This window comes from Hemibagrus wyckioides, unplaced genomic scaffold (genome assembly GCF_019097595.1).
Source record: "Hemibagrus wyckioides isolate EC202008001 unplaced genomic scaffold, SWU_Hwy_1.0 Contig14, whole genome shotgun sequence".
NCBI lineage: Eukaryota > Metazoa > Chordata > Actinopteri > Siluriformes > Bagridae > Hemibagrus > Hemibagrus wyckioides.
The window spans coordinates 108,695-114,857 of NW_026690774.1; the positions used below are offsets into that span (position 1 = coordinate 108,695).

At 43.7% G+C, this 6,163-nt stretch overlaps 2 non-coding genes across 2 annotated transcripts; both read right to left on the minus strand.

Annotated features, from left to right (window-relative positions):
* Nucleotides 1-3,909: 3,909 nt before the first annotated feature.
* On the minus strand, nucleotides 3,910-3,991 carry trnas-gcu (transfer RNA serine (anticodon GCU)). Its single transcript has one exon. It is a non-coding gene; the product is annotated as a tRNA-Ser (tRNA).
* A 300-nt stretch (nucleotides 3,992-4,291) lies between these two features.
* On the minus strand, nucleotides 4,292-4,364 carry trnaf-gaa (transfer RNA phenylalanine (anticodon GAA)). Its single transcript has one exon. It is a non-coding gene; the product is annotated as a tRNA-Phe (tRNA).
* Nucleotides 4,365-6,163: the final 1,799 nt, after the last annotated feature.

The window sequence follows — 6,163 nt, forward strand, 5'->3', positions numbered from 1 at the left end:
TGCTTGGTCAAATCATGGTTGTCATGGTTAGAATTGGATCATTATAATTACTCCCTCATCATCATCATCATCATCAGTGGTGAGGAAGACGAGGAGAGAGAACACGTGCTATGTACAATCGAGGAAAACACGTGAGCTTCCTCCAGCAGTGTGTATGTTCACATGTGAGCAGTGTAACACTTCAGTTCAGGTTCGTGATGCGGTGTGTCGTACCGAGACGCAGAGGTTCCACTCTTGAGAGAACTTGCTGTCGGGGAAGTCATCCTGCAGCGTGAGCTCGGACCGAAAGGCGTCTCGATACTGACGGAAAGTCAGAGAACTCAACAGGTGACTCTGTCTGTGGGAAAAACGAGACTTCACACACTTTTCCAAGAGCTCAAGAACGTCCTGGAATAAACAAACAGGAAAAAAATACAGAGATTTTATAAACATGCAGCGTTTTTTGGTGACAGGTATATTAAGTGTGTGTGTGTGTGTGTGTGTGTGTGTACATACTAGTCTGCAGGTGAGTCCCACCACAGCTACAGGAGCCTGAGCAGACTGAGAAACATCCAGCAGGTTGTACAGCAGCGTCTGGTTCTTATGATGAGCAAACAGATCAAACTCTTCCAGGATGAAGAACACTGGCTGACTGCTGCTTTTATCACCTGCAGACAGACAGACAGGGAGGAAGACAGACAGGTAGACAGGCAGATAGACGGGCAGTCAGATAGGCAGGCTTGTGGGCAGGCAGGTAGGCAGAGAGGTAGGCAGGCAGACAAACAGAGAAACAGACAGATAGGTAGGCAGACAGACAGCCAGGTAGTCAGACAGACAGACAGACAGGTAGGCCGACAGGCAGGCAGGAAGGAAGACAGACAGACAGGTAGGCATACAGGAAGACAGGCAGGCAAGAAGGCAGACAGGCGGGAAGATAGACAGACAGGTGGGCAGACAGACAGGCAAACAGGAAGACAGACAGACAAACAGGTAGGCAGGCAGGAAGACAGACAGAAAGGAAGACAGCCAGACAGACAAACAGGTAGGCAGGCAGGCAGGCAGACAGACAGGTGCACAGACAGGCAGGCAGGCAAGAAGACAGACAAACAGGTAGGTAGGCAGGCAGGCAGACAGACAGACAGGTGCACAGACAGGCAGGCAGGGAAGAAGACAGACAGGCAGGTAGGCAGGCAGGAAGACAGGCAGGCAAGAAGGCAGACAGGCAGGAAGAAAGAAAGGAAGGAAGACAGGCAAACAGGTAATGGCAGACAGACAGACAGGCAGGAAGATAGACAGACAGGTGGGCAGACAGACAGAAAGACAGACAGGTAGGCAGACAGACAGGAAGACAGGCAGGCAGGCAGACAGACAGGAAGGCAGGCAGGAAGACAGACAGGCAGGTGCACAGACAGGCAGACAGGAAGACAGACAGACAAACAGGTAGGCAGGCAGGAAGACAGACAGGAAGAAAGACAGGTAGGTAGGTAGGTAGACAGACAGACAGACAGACAGGTGCACAGACAGACAGACTGGGTTATCAGTTACAGTAATATCACTCCCAAGTTTCTCTCACATTCACTTCTTTTGAATCATGTGATGTTGCCGCTCCTGTAACGTCCCAGCTGTATACACGACTCGAGAATTCCAGGAATACTGGAACACACTCACCAACACTTTGTCTCCTACGACGTTCTCCAGTTGAAGCTGGCGTGTGATCTCTCTCAGAGCGATCCGGTCGTCCATCTGCAGCAGACCTGCACGAGACACGCGGCCATGAACGGAGCCGTGACTTAAACCAGCAGCCTCTTTTAAACACACGCTCTTTTACACAACACTCACTGCTCAGGTGAACCTGCAGGACATTCATCTTCACCTCCTGCAAGTCCAGCAGCTCTCTCAGAGCACAACGTAGCAGCTACACACACACACACACACACACACAACAGCTTAGTGTAAAGTATGTATCCTAACCTAATAGAAGTAGCACACAGACATCTTTGTACCATGGTTTTAACAGATCCACATGGACCGATGATATGCAAAGAGTTACTCTCACCGTGAACCGCTGTCCTCCTTAACAGCTCCAACAGGTGCCTAACACACACACACACACACACACAGAATACATCATGCACACACACACACACACACACACACACACACACAGAATACATCATGCACACACACACACACACAGAATACATCATGCACACACACACACACACACACACAGAATACATCATGCACACACACACACACACACACAGAATACATCATGCACACACACACACACACACACACAGAATACATCATGCACACACACACACACACACACACAGAATACATCATGCACACACACACACACACACACACACAGAATACATCATGCACACACACACACACAGAATACATCATACACACACACACACACACAGAATACATCATACACACACACACACACACACACACACACAGAATACATCATACACCTTTACAAAATATAGGTCTTAGCAGACACCTCATATAAAGAGTGCATTCTGTTCTAAAAACCCACTTGTACTTCGATTCCAAGCCCATGGGTTTACCCTCAGCACTCTCTGGACCTTCAGACATCAGAAGAACAATTTTAAAACAAAGATTAGCATGCAGAGTGCAGACGACAGCGGATAGTACTTTAAAATCGATGTTTTTACAGCATACTCCAGCACTTCCTCTACAAACATTTACACACATATCTGGGTGATTCTCACGAAATCTTGGTTTTAAAAATTTCAAACATGAAAATTTTAAAAATGCTTAAATTAACTTTTTTTTTTTTTAGACATTAGCAACAAAGTCTGGAGTGTTTGTGAACATTAATTTAAAAACTTTTACTTACCATTTAACACCTTTTTGAACATAATTTCCAAAAGTCCTAAAAAATCTCATTACTGCAACACTGTGAAAACATTAACACTGATAGAAAAGCAAATACATTTTCACAGTTTTAAAAATGGATTATTAATAGTCATGCACAGTTACTTCAAGTTCTGAAATAATATTTATTTTTAATTTAACAGTTTTTTAAATTTTGACTGATTTCTCTCATTACCGCAACACCGTCCACAATTTACAAACATTTTTTCTTTATATTTTGAAGAAACCTGACATTTTTTCAAAATGACGTGACAAACCTGAGAGAACATCATTTTAAGATTCTGCACATGCATTTAAAATCAAAGTACTATATCTCTATTAATTAAATTAACATCTAATAATCATGAGTTTCGGTAATGATATATAGGTTTCGGTAATGAGGTTAATTATTTGGGTAATGATAATAAGTATACTAGTCTGAGATTTATACTGAGCCTTGTATACTTTTTCTTATACCTTGTGTAAGAAAAACATTAAAAGATAAATAAACAGGACAACATTTCAACGTTTACCTAAAAAACATGAAGCATTTTACCATGGCACTAAAAAATAACTGACCACTGTCTTTTTTTCTTTTCATGTTGCTTCTTAGTCAGCTCTTCAGTTTTCTTTATTTTTCCAGTTTGTTTTCGTTTTTGATTCCTGGAAGCGGAAAGAAAGCATTACATTAAATTAGTCTCATAACATGGGGAAAAAACATTTTATGTATACGTGTGTGTGTGTGTTCTATACTGGGCCTGAAGTTGTGGGGTGGGGTAGAGCTTAATTTTGAAACGTGGATTGGCGGTCCATATCCTCCACCTCCTGTTGAGGCGGCTTGTTCATATGAACTTACAGCATGTGTGTCCAACCAGCATGGGAATGCAGCCCAAGGTTGTGAAACACTTATGCCGAGTTCACACTGCACGATTTTCAAAGTAGTCGGATCACTGTTGTTTTCATGCTGCACGACTGTCTGGGGGAGCATTCAGTTGCTGCTGTGTGGCGCATAGCGGTAAAGGGGAAGCACACGCACGACGAGGGTGGGACTCGAACCCACGCGTGCAGAGCACAATGGATTAGCAGTCCATCGCCTTAACCTCTCGGCCACCTCGTCAGGTGGCAGCGCTTCCAAGGAGCCTTGTCAAAAGCAGGGGTTTTCTAATGGCGTGCGGACTAGGAGGGTACCTTTCAATGATTTGTAGGCAGGTATTGAGGCATGCGGTCATGTAAACTGAAGGGTGCAGGCTAAGCGTTCAACAAGAACCTAAGAGTTCTGTAGTATCCGAGTTTTTCTGCTCTCGTCTCGGACCAGGGGGCTTTCAGACCTTTATCCTGCACTATTTCCACGTTTTGCTGTTTTCAAGTCTGAGGCATAAGTTGCGGAACTGTGCTGGTGGACTACACTGCCTCCAGCTGCCGAAACCCGGGATCGAAGCAGGGACCTTTAGATCTTCAGTCTAACGCTCTCCCAACTGAGCTATTTCGGCACCTCTGCCAGGCCTCTCCTGTACGTGTGAGTGATCAGGTTTTTGTCGGCACGACTGCGCACCACATCCAGACCGGCGAGGCAAACTTCTTTCGAAAGCGGTAGAGCTTTTTCCTTAAGGGCATAGACAGAAGGCATGGGAGCCTTACACCACTCAAATCCCACGCTACCTGAGGGCGCCGGTGGGGTTACGCGTGAGTGGTAAGAAGATGACCGAGTCATTCGGCCAGACAAGGAGGAAGCCTGGCACGGGCACTACAAATGGTCTGCCGTGCGACTAACACGCCTTCCACTTCACCAGCTCTACAGGAGACATCTAACCATTCCCAAGGAAGGAGGGAGCTCGGCCTTGGCTCGCGGCCGGTCACTGACCTTGAATGGTCTCGGCTTAAGGCCCCGTGGTCAACCGCCACCCCTGTAGCCATGGGCGGAAGGAACGCTTCTGCTTAAAGAAGAATAAGAAATGTGTTTGAATCCACATTTTCTAAAGGTGGCTATATTATTATTACTATTATTTTTTAAATTATTTTTTAACCAGTCTGCTCTGATAAAAATATTCAGCCTGATCTACCTAATAAAAATAATTATGTAGTTCAAGTAAGACTAGTCTTTGTATTTATTACTTAATTTTCTATATGTAAGAAATACTTCTTGCTCTAAATTTCTGCATTTCCTTAGTCATTGTTTTGGGTTTGCTCTACTTAACTTTGAGAGTTTTAAAAGTGTATTTTTTATTGAAACTTAAACCTAATTTTTTTTAAAGCTTCCATATTACTTAACTTTGAGTGGACCCTACTTTGTTTTTCTAAATGTACTAGTCACATTTGAAAGTTACATTTACTCCCATTTTCTGGTCAGGAACTAGGCATTTCCTATGCATTACAGGTAAAATATGAATTGTGTAATTATGCATTTTGAAATGCAACTTCACCCAGCACAAGAATAAAAGGAAGGAGATTTTTTATTATATGCACACACTCATGAACAGTCAGTTCTTCCAAAATGCACTTGGTCCTGAATTTACACAACATGAAATAAAGTAAATACCAGATTTAACAAAACAACAACAACCACAGAGTAGTGCGACATGCATTGGGAGAACCTGAGAAAATGCTGTTTAACATGAACAACTGTAAAACAGGGAGCTTACTGTGACTACCTTCACTGACATCTGTATGGCTTTTAGGTTTGCAAGCTGACCTTGAGACTATGTACCTTAGAGGAAATGTTTTGTTCACATCCTGATTTTAGCACAGGGTTCTCAATCGTGGAGATCAAGGACCCCTGCCCTGCCCACTACAGATGACATAAACCAGGAGTCTTCAGTGAATCAGAAGCATGAAGACACCATCTGAGTCTCACTTCCACCATGAGAGTGAAGTGGGGAAAGACAACGTGAACAGGTATACAGAGCACTGATTAAATACAGTATATATTTATGACCCAGGTTTAGGATCTAGATGATAATATGTGTGGATGGGAGTATTCTACCTAATCTGGGGCATGAAGAGCTAATTGTGAGTGTTAGAGGAGCTAAACACGCAGCGCTAGCATGAGCATGTGAACTGAGTGCGCCATAGATTGGAAGGAAAACGGAACATCCACCAAAATATCCCCTTCTCAAATTTCAGACTCATCACCTATGTCAACTTACTTCACATCCAGTACAGTAGGTGGCGATAATGATCCTAAGGAGTTATTCACCATTAAACAAGAAGAAGAAGAAGAAGCAGCTCGACTCTCTGCTTGTCCGTCCATCAGTACCCAAAAGTTAAAAAAAAGAAAAATATATATATTTAG